This window comes from Elephas maximus, chromosome 18 (genome assembly GCF_024166365.1).
Source record: "Elephas maximus indicus isolate mEleMax1 chromosome 18, mEleMax1 primary haplotype, whole genome shotgun sequence".
Taxonomy (NCBI): Eukaryota; Metazoa; Chordata; class Mammalia; order Proboscidea; family Elephantidae; genus Elephas; species Elephas maximus.
In genome coordinates, this window is record NC_064836.1 from 45,029,580 (window position 1) to 45,051,935 (window position 22,356).

At 35.2% G+C, this 22,356-nt stretch overlaps 1 long non-coding RNA gene across 20 annotated transcripts in view; it reads right to left on the reverse strand.

Annotated features, from left to right (window-relative positions):
* Nucleotides 1-22,356, reverse strand: part of LOC126061472 (uncharacterized) — a 597,975-nt gene that overhangs the window by 37,606 nt on the left and 538,013 nt on the right. For 16 of the 20 annotated variants that reach the window (XR_007513795.1, XR_007513786.1, XR_007513794.1 and 13 more), the window contains one exon: nt 1-20,717. This exon is cut by the window's left edge and continues 24,566 nt beyond it. The exons of 3 other annotated variants lie outside the window; for them this stretch is intronic. This is a non-coding gene — a long non-coding RNA (uncharacterized LOC126061472). The remainder of the gene's footprint in view (nt 20,718-22,356) is intronic. One more of the 20 variants, XR_007513790.1, reaches the window with a different exon arrangement.

Here is a 22,356-nt window from a genome sequence, read left to right on the forward strand (position 1 = left end):
CCATGTACCAAGCAATTTATAACACAGTTTAAATTATGCTTTCTTATTGGAGACCTGGTGGCACAGTGGTTAAGAGTTTGGCTGCTAACCAAAAGGTCGGCAGTTTGAATCCACAAGCCACTCCTTGGAAATCCTATGGAACAGTTCTACTCTGCCCTATGGAGTCACTATGAATGGGAATCAACTTCAAGGTAACAACTTTTAATTATCTCATTTAGTTGCACAAAACCACTACGCTGTATTATTACCCTATTTATAGTTAAGACAAGGGAGGCTTATGGATTGTCCCTCACTACTACAAAATGATACATCCATATTGGCTGTCTTATTCCAAAGCCTGTGCTGATGTACCGTACTACCTTTCATTATGCAACACTGTTCATGAGCTACTTGGGCCTGGAGCCCCAATGTAAAAAAAAACTTTTACAAAATACACGCTACTCTGTGTAGGGAAATACAGAGAAGGGAGGGAATTTAAGGAGGTTAAAGAAAGCCAAAACCCATTGCCGTCGAGTAGATTTTGACTCATAGCAACCCTATTGGATTGAGTAGAACTGCCGCATAGTTTCCAACGAGCACCTGGTGGATTCGAACTGCCAGCCTTTTGGTTAGCAGTGGTAGCACTTAATCACTATTCCACCAGGGTTTCCTAAAGAAAGTCAGAGGTTTAAAAAAAATCAAAGTGAAAAATATTGTGCAACTGCATAAAAATCTAACTTAGATAGATGGAACAATATTTTTTAACTCAATTGCTTTAAAATATTCCCTGGTTTACTTTACTCATAAAAATAATATAGTATCTATATTACTTTCAAATGTGTCATTGAACAGTTGGAAAATGGCAACAACCTGGGCACTACCATTTATTTGTGCACTTATTCATTTGAAAATATTTATAGAGTTACAATACATGCTTATTAATGAGTCAAACTCAAACATAGGGAGAGGAGATTACAGAATCACATAATAATAGAACATTATCGTATGACAAAAGAACCATGTCCAGGAAGAGAAAAATTAAATAAATTTGTCACTGTCAAAAAAGCAAGCTAGGCAGAGATCTGATAAATGAATGGAGTTTTTAGCCCCAACTAGTTTGGCTAAAGAAATTAACAAATTGTCTACCACACACCTGCTTCACATTAGCAGAACAGGTGGGGCCGGGGTAGAGGTGAGGCGGAACAAACATTTTTTGAAAGTCCAAGATAAGCAGTTCAGCTAGGTGCTTTATGTTCTCATTTAGTTCTCACTAAAACACCACTCTGTGACTATACCAGATGAGTTGCCATCGAGTTGACTCTGACTTTGGTGATCCATGTGTGCCAAAGTAGAACTGTACTCCATAGGGTCTTCGATGGCTGATTTTTCTAAAGTAAGTCAACCAGCCATGCTTCTAAGATGTCCCTAGGTGGGCTTGAACTTCCAACCTTATGGTTAGCAGCTGAGCACATTCACTATTTTCACTACACAGGCACTCCTCTGGGACCTAATGATCCCATATACTAAAGGAAGATCTAGATTCTAGCCTGGATTTATATGATGGATTAAATTGTGTCCCTCAGAAGATATGTTGAAGTCCTAACCCTTGGTGCCGGTGAACATTATCTTGTTTGGAAATAGGGTCTTTGATGATGTTATCAGGCAAGTTAACATGAGATCATACCAAGTAGGGTAGGTTCTAATCTCATCTGAATGCTGTCCTTATAAAAGAGAACATATAGAAGAAAGATGACATGCAACCCTGTAACTACAAGTAAGGAGCTACCAGAAACTAGGAGAAAGGCAGGAATGAGGTTCTCCCTCAAAGCCTCAGAGGAATTAGCACAGTTGACACCCTGATCTCAACCTTGTAGCCTCCAGGACTGTGAAACAATACATTTCTGTTGTTTAAAGCTCGGCGCACTTTGTGATATTTTGTTACAGCAGCAGTAGGAAACTTACAATAACTTATCAAAGAGTGTTACGGATTGATTTGTGCTCTGCAAAAGATATGGTGAAGTTCTAACCCATGGTACCTGTGAATGTGACCTCATTTGGAAATATGGTCTTTGCGTATGTAACTGGTTAAGTTAATACGAGGTCACACTACAGGGTCAGTCCTAATCCAATGTCATTTTGGTTCTTATAAAACAAACAGGGAGACAGACAGACACAAAGGGAAGACAGTCATGTGAAGCTGGAGGCAGAGATTGGGGTTATGCTGCCACAGAAGCTAGAAGGGGCAAGGACAAGCCTTCAGAGAAAGCATGGCCCTGCTTTCTAATCTCCATAACTGGATTTCTAGCCTCAATAGCTGTGAGAAAATAAACTTCTGTTGTTTTAAGCCATCTGGTGTGTGGTACTTTGTCACGGCAGTCGTTAGAAACTAGTACAGTGACAACATGACTTTGAAAACAATCTCCTAATGTTTATGTGCTTCTGTCCTTGTATGTGGATCCCTGGCGGTGCAGTGGTTAAGAGCTCGGCTGCTAACTAAAAGGTCCACAATTGGAATCCACCAGCTGTTTCTTGGAAAATCTATGGGGGCAGTTCTACTCTGTCCTATAGGGTTGCTATGAGTTGGAATCTACTCAAAGGTAAAGGGTTATAGGTCTTTGTATGTCAAATAGACGAAATGAGGCCAAGTTTGCACAACAAATTTCCTTCTTGAATAAAAAGATTCATTGTGTGTAGACATCTGGGCAAACACGTATGTGGCTCGATGGGTGACACTTTGAAAGTTGCCGGGTCTGTGATTCTCTGCGCAAGGCTGGGAGAATTGGAGGCAACTTGGAGCTGATGAACTTGGGGAGGAGACTGAGCTGGAAAGCTCAGCTCTGGTGAGGATCTGAACAAAACTGGTAAGTGTGGGAGCTACTCTGCTGGGTGGCTAGGATGGTTTGGGAAGGAAGAGATCGGGGTGTAAGAAAGATTGGAACTGTGACACGTGTAAGGGAGTAGGTAACTCAGATTTACAGCATCATGTAAAATACTCAAACAAGTCTGAGGCTAACAAAGACACAGCAAATGCTATGTGTGTAAGAGTTCTCTTGTTACATCAATTGATGTTTAAAAAGCTAGTGGAGGTTTTCAAGTAACTAATAACAACAGACCATGTAAAAAGCAAGCCATGCTTTCCACGAACTCAGAGGTGAAACTCCTTTAACCACAATGCTCATTTTCTGGAAAATTTTCCCTCCTGAACTCTTAAAAAATGTCACAGAACACACTAGGACACCAGGTAACATGGCAATGACATTATAATAATTTTTTTTATCTACTAAATTATATACTGATGTTATCAACTGGTTTCCATTTATTAAACATCATTTGTTATGGAACACAAACTAATACTAATTTTACATGATCCTGACATTTAGGAAAAAATATTTCTCTCCAATTTTCTATTAATTTAATAAAATTTTATTAAATTTTGTATGTTTTCTCCTGATATTTCATTGCATTAATCTTATTCTAGTTTCTCATTGGGTCCTACTTTCCTTATTTAATGAGAGTGGGGGATATACAGAGAAATGGGGACAAAACACTACTTTGTGGAAAATGCTATCTAAATAGCAATGCCAATTAAAAATATAGGATGTCCAATCAAATCTGAATTTCAGATAAATAATGAAAACAACATTAAATATGAGACATACTGATACTAAACATTATTTGCTGTTTGTCTAAAATTCAAATTTATCTGGGAATTCTGTATTATCATTTACTAAATCTGGGAGCATTCATTCTAAAAAGCCCACACTTTAGAATGAAACTATGTAAGCAAAGAAAGGTCCACCTTCCCCACTCTGACAATCACACACCAAATCTGCAAAGACCTGCTCTGAACACCATACCATTTTCATAAAAATCACCAAACCTGTTGAGTCGATTCCGACTCATAGCGACCCTATAAGACAGAGTAGAATTGCCCCACAGGGTTTCCAAGGAGCGGCTGGTGGATTTAAACTGCCAACACTTTGGTTAGCAGCCTGAGCTCTTAACTACGGCACCACCGGGGCTCACAGCCATCGATAAAAGATTCAGCAGTTGAAAATGGATGAGGTTTTGATTCCAGCTTCTGCAATCTATGACAACACAATAAAATGGTAAGTGATTAGGGCTATAGCAGGTAAAGATGCTAACTCCTGGGGAGTAGTTAGGCCCTCACCAAGGACTCAGAGAGGTGGCTTGGTCTTTCTATGTCTTTGTAGAATAGGAACAGAACAGTGCTAAATGGGTATCAGGGCTCAGATGCATTATACCACTGAAGTTTATATCCCTGTTGCTTGCTCCCTGGGAGTTTTTCTGCCTTGGGAAACAGTCAAATACCCTGAGATGGGGATTTTATTCGGCCTGAGGAAAAGAGGAAAGAAAGCCATATTCAAAGACTCACAAACTTTTGACCTAGTTAAAAAACCTCCAGTCCATAGTTGGAAAGTAATATTGGTTACAATAAAATTACCAAATAGGCTTTCACTGGGCCAGCATGGCAAGCTACAATTAGTTTCTACAGATTAAAAAATAAATTAAAATTAATTATGAAACAGAGACTCACACATTTTTCTGTGAGAACTGTTCAGTGTTATCAATATTATCAAACAGGAAGGGTGTGCATACCTTGCTCACACTGAAATGACTGCCTTTACAAGAGGAGGCCATTAGGAAAACATTACACGAAAGACCCAGCTCCCCGTGGTCTTGATGACCAAGATGATGACCAAAACTGGCAAATTATTCATTATCACTTACAATGGAGCCAATACCATCCAGTTTTGTATGAACTGAATAACAAATTTCTGTAAGCTACTCTCATTATTGGATTTGATTAATTCTGTCATTCATTCATTTATTTACCTACACATCATGTTCTCACTTTTGGCCTTTGCTAGGCCTGAAAAAGGAACTTACACATAGTGATCAAGGTAGATGCTATGCAACAAGTCAAGCAAGGGAAGTCTGAGCAGGACCTAGGAACACAGGTGAGAAAGAGCGTGAAAAAAATATGAGAGAGAGAGGCGTCCTCCCTGGGGAACGGACAAGCAAAGAGTGCTTTGCTACTTTCCTTCCTTAAAAGTCAGCTTACAAGACTTGCTCTACTTCCAGTAGATAGATTTAGCTAATTTTCTTATTTGTGTGAATGCTGGTGCTCTCTTTTACATTATATATTTTGATCTTCTCAACAGTCTAGAGAAGCGTGATGGGAAGGGATCATTATCCCTACTTTACAGAAAAGAAAACTAAGGCACTTAAGAAATTTATCATTCACTTTATACATAATACAGATTACTTATGTTTTCAAAATATTAAAAAGGACTGTAATTTCTGGAGAAAAAAGTGAGCCTTACTGTGTACGATGATCTGAAAACGGGAAGAATATCTGAAATGTGGTCTATTCAAAATAACAAATCCAGGCAACCAAGCCATGATATTCAACAGGCAAAGAAGGGATAGGGAGGGGGGCGTCTCAGAACAAAAACAATAGCTTCCCACTGTTTCCTGTGGCTGGATCTTACGATATAAATTCTGCAGCGCTGGGCATGTAGGGGATGTTTAATACATGAACAGTATTTTACACCATTTAATATCTGTAATGATAGTAATAATATTTATGTTTTATTCAACTTCTGGAAACCCTGGTGGTGTTGTGGTTAAGTGCTACGGCTGCTAACCAAAAGGTCAGCAGTTCGAATCTGCCAGGGGCTCCTTGGAAACTCTATGGGGCAGTTCTACCCTGTCCTATAGGGTCGCTATGAGTCAGAATAGACTCGACGGCAGTGGGTCTGTTTTTTTTGGTTTATTCAACTTCTATTATTGACTAGGTATTTTTTTTTCTATTATATTGTGAGCATATACATTTGGGTGCATATGAATGTATTTGTGTGTATGTGTATGCGTGAATATATATATATACATATATATATGCATATCACACACCATACATACCACGCACATAATTTTTAATCCTCACAAAAATCTTGCAACACTGGTTTTATAATTTTCACTTTACAGATGATCACCAAGCACTGATGAAAAGGTCAGCTTCTGCAGCAGTGGTTGACTCTGACTTGTTAGGAATTCAGGCGTGCCTGACTCCAGGACCCAAGTTCAATCCCCGTATCACTGGGGAGTGAGCAATAGTAACTGTGCTCCAAGGTTAAGGTGCAATGAAAGGCCAAGCTATTCCGGAGCAGGAGTCGCCTTCCTGAGGCCTCTGATATCATATCACAAACTGGACGCCTGTTGGAATGGCAATAATCTTAACAGCACTGACAGCTTTTTCAAACTCCACCCTCTCCTGTTTCACATTTCCTAACCCTTTCAGGTCCTCCAGCAATAAAGTTGAGAACCACAACTCTAAGAGGTCTTGAAATCCAGAGCAAGAAAGGGAACGAGCAAGGGGTCAAACCAGTATCTTTAGGGCAAGAGGGAAAAAGCAAGGAAGTCATCTCTGAGTCCCTACACTACACAAGGAATGATGCCAGACACTTCACAAACATCCGATCAATTAATCTTCTCAAGTACTCTGTGAGGGAAGGGTTTTAGTCCATCGCCACCTCCCCCCATATGTTCGGAAATACTTACACTTTCAGAGCAGAAGTAATCATTCCTTAAAAGACAGAGAGAGGCTGCACCAAGTTTCTCTTTATCATTAGATAAACATTTTACCACACTGAGCTGATAAATTCCCGTTAGAAGCAAATGAATTTGCTTTTTTTTAAGGTAGATTTTGCAATGTTATAGTACTGTTTATAAAAAACTCAGAAGCAGAAAACAACTCCTTGAACTTTTGTTGTGTAGACCTCCAGATTAAAAGAAGCAATAGTCTAGAAAACGTCTCTGGAAGTACAGAAAGGGCTGGCCAGCTCTGAGATTGTACTGTCATTCTAATGGCGCAAAAGAAAGTTTGCTGCGAAACTTTGACTATGGGTGCCCGCATTTTTCAAGTTGCTGAACCTCTGTCACAGGAGGTATTATAACAAAGTAGTTGAGATAAGGAAACCCTGGTGGCATGGTGGTTAAGAGCTATGGCTGCTAACCAAAAGGTCAGCAGTTCAAATCCACCAGGTGCTCCTTGGAAACCCTATGGGGCAGTTCTACTCTGTCCTGTAGGGTCAGTATGACTCAGAATAGACTCAACTGCAGTGGGTTTTTTTTTTTTTTTTTTGGGTTTCAGTTGAAATGAAATCCTTTGGTGTAAGACACATCTGTTTCAGTCCTAGGATTTACCATATATGTGGTTGTGGGGAATTATATAACCTTCTAACTGTGGTTTTCTCACTTTTAAAAGAGGACTAAAATTATTACAGTAGAAGCCACTGTTTTTACGTGCTTGGGATCTGAAGTTGATGGATTAAATGAAAATACCAGTTAGAAAGGAAGCAGAAAAAGGTGATATATTAAGAGTGTAAATATTTTATTTTATCTTAAAACATATAGAAATACTATTTTCAAATTCTTCCCTTATATTTTCACGTGAGACAAGTCCTTTCACTGAGTATAGGACCAGTGAATGTCTTTTTATGTTTCATAAACTGCACCCATAATGCACCATTAATGAATCTATTCATTCATAAGCAAGAACTTAAAGGTATTTACATAGTAAAAAGCGAGAAGACTCAATCTATATTTTTACGATTTTTCCAATAATTTACAGTTGAATGTTCAAATCTAGTATGACAGTGGCTATAGCCACTCTATTTTATTTAATCCTTCCAAAGACTTACTGTAAACTATTTTTTTCTTCTCAATCATGTTCCACAGGTTTAGCTAATTAAATTATGCATACATTATTTAATTAAATTACATATAAATTATGCATTCTGTAATATTTGAATTTTCATATTATGTAATTTAATTATATCCTTTACATATATATCATTTGAAATGGATGTTTACTATATTTGTTAGAAAAGGCTTTCAAAGATATCAAAGTTTACATCAGAATTAACTTCTGGCTCCTTAAAAAGCATTAAATAGTAACCCACGTGGTTTATTCTTAACTTTTTCAGGAACTCATGGAATCCTATGAAAATTTGACAAGAATTGGGACTTTCTCCTCAAAAAACTGAATGCATCCAAATACGTTAATATTTTAGAAATATTTTCAAAGGGCCGAGAGACTCAACCTATGGCTCCTATGGATATATGATTCCAAGTTAAGGGCATTTTTTTTGGCCAACATGAGAAGCAAAATTGTTACACTAATTTGGTTTGTGCTAAATTGAATGCTAACGGAAAGTTAAAAATCATTGTAGTTTGTAATGATTTTCTCATTGGCTTCCTTATTTTGAACAAAGTTTTAAAATTCTCCCAATGACATCCATGCTCAAATAGAAGCAAAGCAAGCAAACAAACAAAAAAACAAAAATGCATTCAAAATCCATTCTGAGCTTCCCAAACCATTTACCCCCTAGATGGTATAGATTATCTTCATTCAACCACAGAGAAAGTACCCTAAACCATCCACCATTTTACAGATTATGTGACATTCTCCACTGAGGTTCTCAGCATGTTAAATGGAAGTGGACTACTTTCCAGAATTGTACTGTTGGATACACTAGACACATGTAGTTACTTAAATTTAAATCAACTAAAATTAACTAAAATGACAAATTCAGTTCTTTATAGTCACATTAGCCATATTTCAAGTACTCAACAGCTACACGTGGCTAGGGGATACTGTTTTGGACAGTGCAGAGAATATTTCTATCACTGTAGAAAGTTCTAGAACATCCTACTATTTCAGTTCACATCAAGTGATTAGTTCCCGAACCAGTTTATGCTCACTGGGCTTATATGAAGTTGCATAATTTAATTAAACATTGCATAACTCAATTTCAATTTGAGTGTGAAAAGAATGTTGTTGTATGCCTGTAAGCTGAAAATTTGGGAAGATTTAATAAAAACCAATCATTTTAAAAAATGCTATAGAATTAGATGTAGGTAAGACAATTTAAAAAAAACTGGGAAAAATCACAGAAAATATAGGTTTCTGCTCTGATTAACTTACGTTATATTTGCACTTAGTGACATTAATGAAAAAAAACATTAATGAAGCAACTGAAAATTAGAAATCACAGATGATACATTATGGAATTTACAGAAAGAAAAGATGACTAAGGTTTTTAATCAGCAAATCTAAAGTTAAAAATAGCTCTTGGCTTACATCAAAATATTAGCAAATAAATGTGTAATCAATGTTTAAAATTTAACGAAATGTGTGCTATATATGTGCATTAATTTTTAAGATTCCTTTCTTCAAAAACTTTTGTGGATTAACTGATCAGCTACTCTTGCATTAAATAAGTTTCTATTAACATAGTAAAATTACAAACTGGTATCTTTTCTATGACTACAAATTCAGTGTTTTAGTAATTGGTTGTGTCATTTCTGTTTACCAAATTTAAGTTCATTTGATTAAATTAGATTGAAAAATTTATGGACAGGAACCTGATTTGATCCTACATTTATGCATAACTCTTTTTTTAATTATGACACAATAAAATATAATTAACAACAATACCCAATGTGACTTTACTCTTGAGCTTTACCCCAGTTGCCTGAGTGTAAAGCTTACATGAAGAATAGAACACTTGAACTTTAATTGCGCTCATTCTTTTACATATCTCTACTCAACCTTTAATTTTTCCTGACTAGAAAATAGTATCCATATCTATTTCATCAATTACTTGAGAAATAAGAATTACATCAATTTCACTATTGTTTTGTACACTGAAATTTAGATACAAAAGGAAACCTAAAACTACCTACTACCACTAGGAATCCTATCACTACTACATTTGTATCATTAAAATAATATCAAAATAATACTGTAATATTATAACAAATAATTGCTACTTGCTGTTTCACCAGTGAATATATTTCAGTAGTCACTTAAATACAAGGAAATACTTAGGCTGTCATAAACCATACATGTCTATTTGAAATAATGGCATCAGCCACATTAGTGTTTAAGAACTAATCTTTTTTTGAACCTTAGAATTACTTTAAAGAACCATAGAATCTCACAGATTATGAGGAAACTCTCCAAGTCATTTAGTTCAACTACAGAACAGATGTTGTTGGGTTCATTTAAAAGAACTGATTTGTCACAATTTTGTTTTACTATATGATGTCTTAGTCTCAGAGAAGGAAAATGGGCTGCCCTTGGCATCCAATTTTAGATTAAGCCATTTTTTTCAACAAAATAAGCAGTGACTATACACGTGGACCTTGTCAGATGGAATGCATAGGAATCAAATCGACTACATCTGTAGAAAGAGACAATGGAGAACCTCAATATTATCAGTCAGAACAAGGACAGGGCGGAATGCAGAACAGATCATCAACTGCTCATATGCAAGTGCAAGTTGAAGCTGAAGAAAATTAAAACAAGTCCACAGGGCCAAAGTATGAACTTCAGTAAATCCCACCTGAATGTAGAGACCATCTCAAGAATAGATATGACACATTGAACACTAATGACTGAAGACCAGATGAGTTGTGGGATGACATCAAGGAAATCATACATGAAGAAAGAAAAAGGTCATTAAAAAAACTGGAAAGAAGGAAAAGACCAAAATGGATTTCAGAAGAGACTCTGAAACTTGTTCTTTAACAAGTAGCTAAACTGAATGGAAGAAATAATGAAGAAAAAGAGGTAAACAGAAAATTTCATAGGGAAGCTCTAGAAGACAAAGCAAAGTATTATAATGAAATATGCAAAGACCTAGAGTTGGAAAACCAAAAGGGAAGAAGACTCTCAGCATTTCTCAACCTGAAAGAACTGAAGAAAAAATTCAAGCTTCAAGTTTCAATACTGAAGGATTCTATGGGCAAAATATTGAATGACACAGGAAGCATCAAAAGAAGATGGAAGGAATACGCAGAGTCACTGTACCAGAAAAAATCAGTTGATGTTCAGTCATTTCAACAAGAGGTAGCATATGAATAAGAATCAATGGTACGGAAGGAGGAAGTCCAAGCTGCACTGAAGGCGTTAGTGAAATCCTAAGCTCTAGGAACTGACAGGATACCAACTGAGATGTTTCAACAAAGGGATGCAACACTGGAAGTGCTCACTTGTCCATGCCAAGAAATTTGGAGGAGAGCTACCTGGCCAACCTACTGGAAGAGATTCATATTTGTTCCATTCAAAAGATGTGGTCCAACAGAATGCAGAAACTATAGAAAAATATCATTAATATCACACACAAGTAAAATTTTGCTGAAGATAATTCAGAAATAGTTGCAGCAGTACATTAACAGGGAACTGCCAGAAATTCAAGCCAGATTCAGAAGAGGACATAGGATGAAGGATATCATCGCTGATGTCAGACGTGTCTGGGCTGAAAGCAGAGAACAGCTGGAAGATGTTTACCTGTATTTTACTGACTATGCTAAGGCATTCAACTATGTGGATCATAATGAATTATGGATAACACCGCAAAGAATAGGAATTACAAAACACTTAACTGTGCTCATACAGAACCTGTACATAGACCAAGCAAGAGGCAGTCATTTGAACAGAACAAAGGGATACTGTGTGGTTTAAAATCAGGAAAGGTGTGTGTCAGGGTTGGATCCTTTCACCATATTTGTTCAATGTGTACGCTAAGCAAATAATTCTTGAAGCTGGGTTATATGAAGAAGAACGTGACATCAGGATTGAAGGAAAACTCATCAATGACCTGCAATATGCAGATGACAGACACAAGCTTCCTTGCTGAAAGTGAAGAGGACTAGAAGCACTTATTGATGAAGATCAAAGATTACAGCCTTCAGTGTGGATTACACCTCAACATAAAGAAAACAAAAATCCTCACAACTAGACCAATAAGCAGCATCATAAGCAGAGAAAAAGCTTGAAATTGTCAAGGATTTCATTTTTGTTGGATCCACAATCAACACCCCTGGAAGCAGCAGTCAAGAAATCAAACTACGCATTGCATTGGGCAAATCTGCTGCAAAAGATCTCTTCAAAGTTTAAAAAGCAAAGATGTCACCTTGAAGACTAAGGTGTGCCTGACCCAATCCATGGTCTTTTCAATTGCCTAATATGTGTGCAAAAACTGTACAATGAATAAGGAAGACAAAAGAAGAATTGATGTATCCAAATTATGGTCTTGGAAAAGAATATTGAATAGACTACTGACTTCCAGAAGAATGAACAAATCTGTCTTGGGAGAAGTACAGCCAGAATGTTCCTTAGAAGCAAGGGTGGAGAGTCTTCCTCTCATGTACTCTGGACATGTTATCAGGAGAGACCAGTCCCTGGAGAAGAACATCATGCTTGGTAAAGTAGAGGGTCAGCAAAAAAGAAGACTCTCAATGAGATGAATTGACACAATGGCTGCAGCAATGGGCTCAAACACAGCGATGATTGTGAGGATGGCGCAGGACCAGGCAGTGTTTCATTCTGTCATGCATAGGGTCAGTGCCACCTAGCAAAAGCAACAGCAACAACAAAATCATTTTGGAATACTGTGAAGGAATATACTTTCTTTGGTTCACCGCCATCCCCATTACCTCCTCAGGCCATAAAATATGGCTGATTACACTGCCAGAACCCTGAAGTTCTTTAAGTTCACGATTCTTGCTAATGCATCTTGCATAATGATACCTTGCATATCTTATTTGGGGCATGGACCATTGAGTCCTGAGGCTGGATTCAGTATTGTTACTATTTCATATTAACTTTCATTCTCCCAAGCAACACAATGCCAAGCTAACACAATGCAACAGAAATGTAAATATCGCTTTTCTGTTTTTACTTAAGATATACTACCAACTTTTAGGCCATCCTCACCTCTCCTGGAGAAAGGTTCTGGAAGAAAGAAATATTATTAGGGTGGAACAAGAGGCTGGTAACCTCCTCTCTATGCCCAGAAGAGCAAGAGTTTACTTGTACTAGGAAATAGAGAATGGAATAGATAAAGATCTAATTTTAAATACTTTTAACTATATATCTATCATATTGAGCCCTAAGATAATTGTGTTATCTGTAGGCTTCCAGAAAGAAAAATTCTATTCTCTAATTTCTCTCAGGTAATTTATTAAAATATGCTTAATGACACATTAAAATTGAGAATTATCATAAAATCTGTTGACAGCAAACAAAATATTTCTTCTCGGATAGATCATTTGGTAGAAATCTGAGAGTTTTCCATAACTAGTGGATTGACCTTGGCGAAATCATTAAACTCTCTGCATTTAAATTAATTTCATTATTTGGAAAACGGGCCAGATGATCTGTACGGTTCTCATTATCTATATTTATTTTATTTTTAATTTCAATGGACAGCTATTTATTAAATGCCTACTGAATAAAAGTACACATAAATTATAGTGCTTGCACTCCAAATTTACTACATACAACAGAAATGTACAAAAAGTAACAGAAAATGCAAGGGTTTATATAACTGGAGTCAAACGATCTCTACGAGTTCAGAATGGGCAGAAACAGAACTTGGATTTAAGAAGAATCAGATGTAGGGGAGAAACATGGGTAGATGTTTATTTAAGTCATACCTTCCACATAGAGTAATTTTAAAAATGAAGACACACACAAGACGATGCCAGCTTAAAAAAAATTAAAAGAAACCATCAGACTTCCCCAAAGTTAAAAGTGATATTCCTCTTTTCTCCTAAACAGCTTAAAGATTTAAATGCAGAACTGCTCCATTAGATCACATGCTTTTCTTTTTTATGTTGTAGTCGTTGTTCATTAACCAAAGAGTCCTTGATGCCATTGTGTAAGACGAATACTATTACAAATTATGAGTTTTGAAAAGACACGTATTTCTGTACTCAAGAAGCTTAGATTGATTATAAACAACAGAAACTAGCTAGTTTCATAATAACTTTCAAACCATGCATCATGGGCTTAATCGAGATTGGCCTGTAGACTTCTCAAAGCAGTGTTAGAAAAATCCTAATACCTTAATAATATATTTCTGAGAGCCTAGAAATATCTCAGATGACGCAAGACTTTACTTCTGAAGCAAAGTTTAATGTAAAGTATGGAGAAGTTCTCACCATTACTCATAAATGATTGAAAGTTCAATTCAATCCAGCAGGCATTCATTTAAGATCTATGGAGTTAAAAAAAAAAAAAAAGCGCTGCAAAAGATACAAAGGTAAATCAAAGTTCCTTTGGGCGCTTGCAATTACCACTAAAAAGTCAGAGAAAACTGTGGGAACTAAAGTTGCAAGGGCCATGACGATTCAGAAATGAGAAACTGTCTCTCAGGGAATCAGTAAAGGCTTTGGGGATGAAGAAGTTATATAGAAGGATACCGAAGAACATGATTTCAATAGGCAGTAATTTTGCTTTGAAGTGGTGGTCGGTGGTAGAAATTAAAGAGCTATATCCTATTCTGGTACATCTAACCCTTCTCCTAATGATAATTCACAGGAGAAGTTGCCTAAAAGGACTTTTAGTATGGTCAAGATGAGTGACCACAACAGTTATTCCTGTATTCTGTGGCAGAGAAACTGGGAGAGGGTGTGAAATATTCCAGATATAAGGATTGTTGTTGTTGTTGTTGTTAGGTGCTGTCAAGTCGATTCCAACTCAGGATGGCTCCACATGACAAGAGTAGAATCATCCCACAGGATTCTCTTGGCTGTAATCTTTAAGGAAGCACAAGCTGATAGATGGGTTTCAAACCACCAACCTTTCGATTAGCAGCCAAGTGCTTAATCATTGCACCACTGGGGATCTTTGGCAAAAGTATAGGGCTAGGAACATAGGGACAGAAATATATAGAGATAGTGAGAAGGACAGGGATATACCTAGTATGAGTATGGTCAAGATCAGTGACTACAAATTAGTCCTGTATTCTGTGGCAGAAAAACTGGGAGAGGGTGTGAAACAATGCTCAGGGGGACAGAATCCTGTATCATGTCATTTGGGGAATCTTGAGGAATCACCTATGATCATGAGTCAGTGCTTGATAATAGGGAATAAAAGAAACAAAATGATTATTTACAGAAAATGACTCATTTATTCTAATAACATAATTTATGTACTGCTGGATTGCTTTCAAGAAGACTCAGTCCAGTTGTCAAATAATTTATCTGATAGTTATTTTGGCCAATTTGATTCATAATATTTTGAACCAAATTGAACTTGTCAGGTGAGGCCCAATCAACTGCTCTGCAGTTTTTTTCTTTCTTTTCTTCCTTCCTTCTCTCCTCCCTCTCTCTATTCCTTCTTTTCTTCCCACTCTAACACCTTCCTGCTTGCTCTACAAAACATTCAAGGTAGATCAGACATTACGAACATAAAGATATACCCGATTTGTGCCCCAAAATATCCAAAGAAATATTGGTTAAGAAAGGTATGATTCACTGATAGTTAGTTGTTTCCTGAATTTTCACACTTCCTCTTCATCAAAAGTAGACAGCTAGTTGCTATACAGTAGGAGTCCCTCGGTGGTGCACGGAGTTAATGCGCTCACTGCTAGCCAAAAGGTTGGTGGTTTGAGTCAATCCAGATGCACTTCAGAAGAAAGGCCTGGAGATCCACTTCTGAAAAAATCAGCCTTTGAAAACCATAAGGAGAACAGTTCTGCTCTGACATACGTGAGTCACCGTGAGTCGGAATTGCCTCAATGGCAACTGGTTCACGGGTTTAGATACAGTAAAACTGACCACTTAAAATCCCTGTGGGAATGATTCAGTCTGGATAGTTGTTCCCCCATAACTGAGTGCTAGCCTTTTAAATGTACATCTCCCCTCATTTCTTGAACGTGATTTAACTGTTTCTAGATATTGAGATCCACAGTGGTCCTAGATTTCAGTTTATTTAAAAAAAATTTTTTTGAACCTTTGTCATTTGCCATTTTCTCATAAACATTTAGTAAATTAAATAGCCTCCATAACTGGAGTAACAAAATTTATTATGAATCAAAGGCAAAAGCATAATTCTCCCATGTAGTATTCTCACCCTCCAGAGAAATTTTTTTTTCCCCTTTGTCGATGCTAACTGTATCCTCTGTCTTTCAGAATTCTTCTTATGATTTCTGCGTGACTAACATAATGGATCAGAGCTACATTTTTGTCACTTCTCAGCTATTCTTCTATAATATCAACTCACTTTGTACACAGGGTCTAAAAGAGACCACAATTCTATGAATTTATCATACTGTTTTTTATAAGATTACACTTAAACTGCTTATCATAGTTGATTTCTGTGACACACTAACTCTATTGAATTACATGGAAATAGGCTACATGTATTGGTAATAGTGTTCTATTTGGCCCACTCATGTATACTTGACTTGGTCTTCAAAGCTATGCATATCATATAGAAGTGCACATGTAAACATATATATATATACACATATATATATGCACATAAGAAAGGGATCCTGGGTTCTCAAGTGCTAAACTAATTAGGAAGATGTAATTGTTTAAAACTGTGCTGTGTGTTTATGCCATCCTTGTGTTGAACTGCTACCATTAGACAGAACATTCCTCCTGCTTGCTATGAATCACTTTCCTTTTCATCTCTTGTATTTTTTTTTTTTTTTTTTTGGTCTTTGTTTCCTGCCTCTTGTTCATTGTTCCTTGATACGCCCTTGCAAAGAATGCTGTTTCTTAGAGACTACTAGTCTTTACTTCTGCATACCAGTCAAATGGTTTTGCTTGAAATCATTGGTATTCAACTTTCTAAGGCTTACTCATTTTTCCTCTTGAGGGTTTAGAAGTTCCTTCTTCACCATCACTGTTGGTCAGTTTTTTTCATTCTGAGATACTCTGGATGCCTAAGTGTTCTAAAAAGCTCATTACCTGATATCCAGAATCTTAGGGTTCCTAACATATATTTGGATCTAAAAATATTTTCTTCTTTATGCAATGTTTCATATTTGGAATATTAAATTAATAGTTCAAATGTCAATTAGTATTTATTTCTGTGATGAATAATGATCTATGCAAACTAGCCTCTGTACACATTATACCATCCATTGCTACTAAAGGTGACAGCAAGCTAACAGATTTCCAAAGAGACCCATTTGCTTTGTAAGGAACGCTGTAAGGTGACTTCCTATTAAACAAAAACATATTCCGATTATCAAACTATACAATTCTTATCTATTATTAATTTCTTGAGTTGTTATTGGTTTATTGCACAGGTACAACTTTTGAAAGATAAAGGGTACAACAAAAATAAGGGAAGCACAAGAAATACAAAAATCTGATATTTTAAAAATTATAATATTAAATGAGACTTAAAATATAATCCTTAGATGAAACTGATGATAAAATAAAAACAATTCATTGGGAACAAGGGTGTTTAATGTTTAAAAATACAATAGGAGTATACACTACCTAAATTTAGAAATACAAATTTCTATGGACTTATTAATAAAAATGAATTTGCTCTATTCCCTTTATTCTAGAGAAAAAGTATTCCTAAGTTTTAAATTCTATGTTTAAGATGAGTCAAAAATCAAATCAAGTATATTACTCATACAGGGCAGTCTGGGAAAGAAAGTTATGCAAATTTTAAGATTAATAAACAAATGTCAGATCTGTGACCACTGTGGCAACCCATTCAAATTTTCAATAGAAACTCTTCACAGAGTTAATGCTGTGCTCTATTTATTCATCCAATGAGTGTATAAGGCTTATTATGTGTAAGACATTGCAAGAGATACAATGCAAAATAAGGCATGGACTTGGCCCTCAAGGGGCTTACAGTCTAGTAGGGAAAAAAATAAACAAGCACATAAGTAGCCATAATATAAGGTAGAAAGTAATGTGTCATAAGCAATACTCAATGCATTATGAGAATCATTAATACTAGCAGACACTTTTTATTGTAGTGTCTAATTAGCCTAAATAAATGAATAAATAAAGAGACCAATGATCAGCTTGCAAAATTCAGTGCCCAATTTGGTGAATATTTTTTTTTTTAACAGACAAAAAAGCTTCAAATATCCACCTGTTCTTTAAAATATTTGATTATAGAGTAATAACCCATTAGAAGTATCATTTTACCATTGTTCATAAGCGGATGTAAATGAAATACTAGTTGTCAGCTCTGAAATGATCATTTTAATGTAATAAATGCTCAAATTAATCTTCTAAAATATTCATGACACATTACCTTCTTGCACAGAAAATTGCCTCGATCAGATTAAAGTGATGAAGAATTCCTCGATGGCTCAAGTGTGCTCCAAGGAAAGCTAGAAGGTTGTACAGTTAACTCCCAGGGTGTAACTCTAAACCATACAACCTACTACCTCAACCTGGATGCACACAGCTTCCAATGTTGCTTCAAACTCCTTATCATATCTTCAGTCAGCTCCTCCAAATATGGCGGCCATACACCTAAGGACTTGGCAAGGATGTAGATATAATATTCTAGCATTTTACCAATAAATCTAAAATATGCCTAGTAGGAAAATCCCAACTTCTTGGGTTTCTAGCATAGATCATATATAATGCCTTCTGACATCTCTCCTACCATAGTTCTACTAGCAATCAGTGATACTAAGAGTCAATAGTGCTCGGCCTCATTTTTCAGGAGAAATAGGCTCAATAAATAAATAAAAAAATAGGCTCAATAGTGACATGTAAATCCAGCCTTTAATTTTCTTATTGAAGTTGATGAGGTACACTAATTACAACAGTTTGAACTGAAGTTTCTGACCAGAATCTACTCAGATCTTGGTTCAAGTCCTGTTACAAAAAAAATTCAGCTTTCTTAAACAATTTACTACTCTTGGATTCAACTTTGAATGGCTGTGCTACAAAGTTGTAGACAATTGAAACCTGCCTTGTAAGACAGATGAAAATTACTATATACATGGTAAACAAAGGAAAATGTAATTATTTTAAAAATATATAGTCCACTGAAGTTTAACAGGAATTCTATTGGAATATTATCGAACAGCATTGTGCACAGAGTTTTGTCAGATTACCACACTGACACAGACCCATAGAAGCGAGCTTGTGCGGTTCACTTCACCACAAGATCGGATCTACGGGTTTATGCCAATGGGCAACATCTCACATGGGCTCCCTATTGATGTAGAATTTCTGGTAAATAGTTGATGAAATTAGGAGACAAAAATAATAATATTGATCCTTTAGTGTAAATAGTTGGTAAACTATTCTAAGGATGCATACTCCAAGTTAAAGGCCTTCATAAATACCCTAAACTAAATACACTTTGACATACATGAGAATCAAAAAAAAAAAGTTTATTGAAAGATTTTTCATACGTTACCTTTAATAGTGAATATTCTGGAGTTAGACTATTCTAACTAACAATGAGTTTTAAGAGGAAAAAAAAATACACGCATGCATGAATTACGTAATTGTGAGGCATAAATGTAGTATTACGAGCCTGTAATGAAAACCAAATTAACTATTAAGCTAATTGGGTAACAGACTGTCTTGTTTTAATTCTTATAAAACCTCGGTTAGTTAGTGGTTTTAAGGAATTGGTAACATTATAACTTTCTCATAAAAGACGGAAGATCTTGTTGATTAAGCAGAGAACACTGGAAGTTATTTAAAAGCCCTAAATATATACATATATGTCTAGAGTTGCACTGATAATGAACTTTATAGTATTTGGATAAATTAACAAGAGAAAACTAAAGTTACCAACACATCGATAGCATTATTGCTAATTCTACAAGCTGACATTTATACTCCAGGTCCATTGCACGAAACAGGAAACCTTGTCTCGAAAACAACATATACTTTATTTTTCAAAAAAGATACTTAAAGCATAATACATGACACATATAACTCTGATCTGATAAAGGGGTTGGGCAAAATGAAATTGTTATTAAAAAAAAATTTTTAAACCACCAGACAATGTGCAAACACACAGCAAATTAAGCATAAATCTAGCCACACATATTTTTAAAGATTCTAAACTGCAACAAAACTATGACAATTTGTACAGTCATTTTACTCATATTTACCATCATTTAACATTTCTTAATCATATGTTCATCTTGAAGATAGTAATACTATATGCAAATTAGTGCTTCTGGATGTTTTGAAAGAAATATAACAAAATGTGTTTTATATACTTTATATAGATCATTTGGGCTGCATAATTTTTCACAATTATTTGTTTCAAATAATTCCCATATTTATGAGAAACTATAACAAATAAACAATCATGCATTCAATTGTAGCAAAATATTTCAGCATATATTTATGAATTTAGATGTAAAATAAAAGACACTTGTTTTAGGTTTTATCATAACTGAAAGAATGTGTATATATGTTGGTTTCTTTCTCTTATTAGATCATTTTTTAAAAGAAAAGCATGACTTTATTTTCTCTTTCAGATTTCACTTCCTTTTAGGTAGTACGATAAGTGCAAAAATATAATTTTTCTTTTTTCTAAATAACTTTCTAATTAACCATTTTGCATATATGTTATATGTATGAGTATAAAGATTTATACTCAAAGGGACATGAACTGTATATTGATCACAAGCTAAAGCAAAGTCTTTTTCACAAAGGCACATAATAATATTTCAAATTCTCAAATGAAAACCATCCATGAAAATTCCAACAGCTAGGTTCTGAAAGAATATGAAATGAATTCTTCTAACTGCACACTATCAAAATAATTGTTTTTTTTCTTTAGAAATGTTAAATATTATTTGGTCTTTTGCTGGATATTTTTACCTGAGATGATTTTCTCTTATGATCATTTTTCTTCACTTTTCATATCCATTTTAAGTTTTTCCCTAAAACAACCACAAAAGGAGAAATATCAGCAAGCTGCTCTCTAAGAGGTGCATCTGGGTGGATGGTGGGAATGAAGGTAGGGGATCGAGAAGAAATCACAATATCAAAATGGGCAAAACCTTTTAAAGCATTAAAAAAAAAAAAAAGTCTAGGAAGACTCATGGGCCCCACCCAAAGCTACTCATATGACATAAATGTGATTTCATAGTTTGCATTTAGGCTTTCATTTTGGTTGGTGTTGTTTTACAGTAACAGTTTTCAAAGTGAAAGGCGGCATGGCTGTTAGAGACTTGACTAGGTTTTGCACAATGAAGTAGTGAAAGCTGAAAAGAGATTTGGATTTGGCATGGAGCTTAATAAGATAATTAAGAGTGTAGAGATTAATGGCTCCTAAAAATAACATTTAAAATAATGTTTTTTCAACTAAAGGTTCTTTAAACATGAAAACAGGTTTATAAATGTTAATTAAGCCTGTGAAAGTTGACATTCTATTAGCTGAGGCAGCATGGAGGAACAAGAGCTATTTTTTAAATAATTAGTGAACAATAACCAATAAGCCTAAGAAAACATTTCATTTAAATGTTATCAGTATAAAGGGTTTTTTTAATTTACCATAGTTCTTCACCAAATAACAACAAAGAAAGCAGAATCCATCAGTTCTAAAACATTTCTTATTGTTTATCCTACTTATTTTCAATATAACAAAATATGACTGTAAAAGCACAATTTGCTTAAACTTTATTTTTTATGGTATATAATATAGTATCATTTCTTAATATTCACATTATAGTCTTGACAGATGTGTATTTCAAAAGCGTTTTCTTTTTAACAAGTTTTACACGTTTAGAAACATTTTTATTTAAATAAAAATATATGGACTCCATCTGCTAATCCTTACACATTGAACCATAAATGAATAAAATGCTTAGCATTTTACTTCTACAAACAGACAAAAGAATTAGAATGCAATGCATTTATCTGTGGAGCCAATACATTGCTTTAAACTTAAAATAAGTTTGTTTCTACTTACTATAATAAAACGCTTAATGGATAAGTCAAACATTCTTTCCAACAGTTCTAGGACGAAGGCTTCATTTAAAATATATTTTAAGAGTATTTCTGTGGAAGGAACTTCTTTTCTACTTAGCGACTGAGTTCCCTTCATCCCTATTTCTGTTATACTGAAATCCTTGTTAACAATTTAAATATAACTTCGCTGTTTAACACATATTCTAATACGACTCTTTTTTTTTTTTTTAGTAGTTCAAAAAGTTGCTTTTTGCACATTTCAAATTACGAGTCACAGCACTCGAGAGATTTATTTTCCATACCAACTAGGTCTAAACACTTTTCTTGGACAGCAAAAAATTACTACTGAACAACAACAAAACCCACAGATAACACATTCATGTCTTTTGAAAACTTCTGTGTATATCAGAAATAAAAATAGGTACTGTCTTTTTCATACAGAGTTTTCTACTTTTACTTAAGTTTCTGTACTAAACAGGATTAGAGCAAGACAGCAAAAGGAAAAAGTTAGTAAGAGGAAAGTGAGTCATGAGTCAAATAAGAGTAAATTGAAAGTTCAAGGATTCCTTTATATAACAGAAGGCTTAAAAAGAAACAACAAAAAGTTAT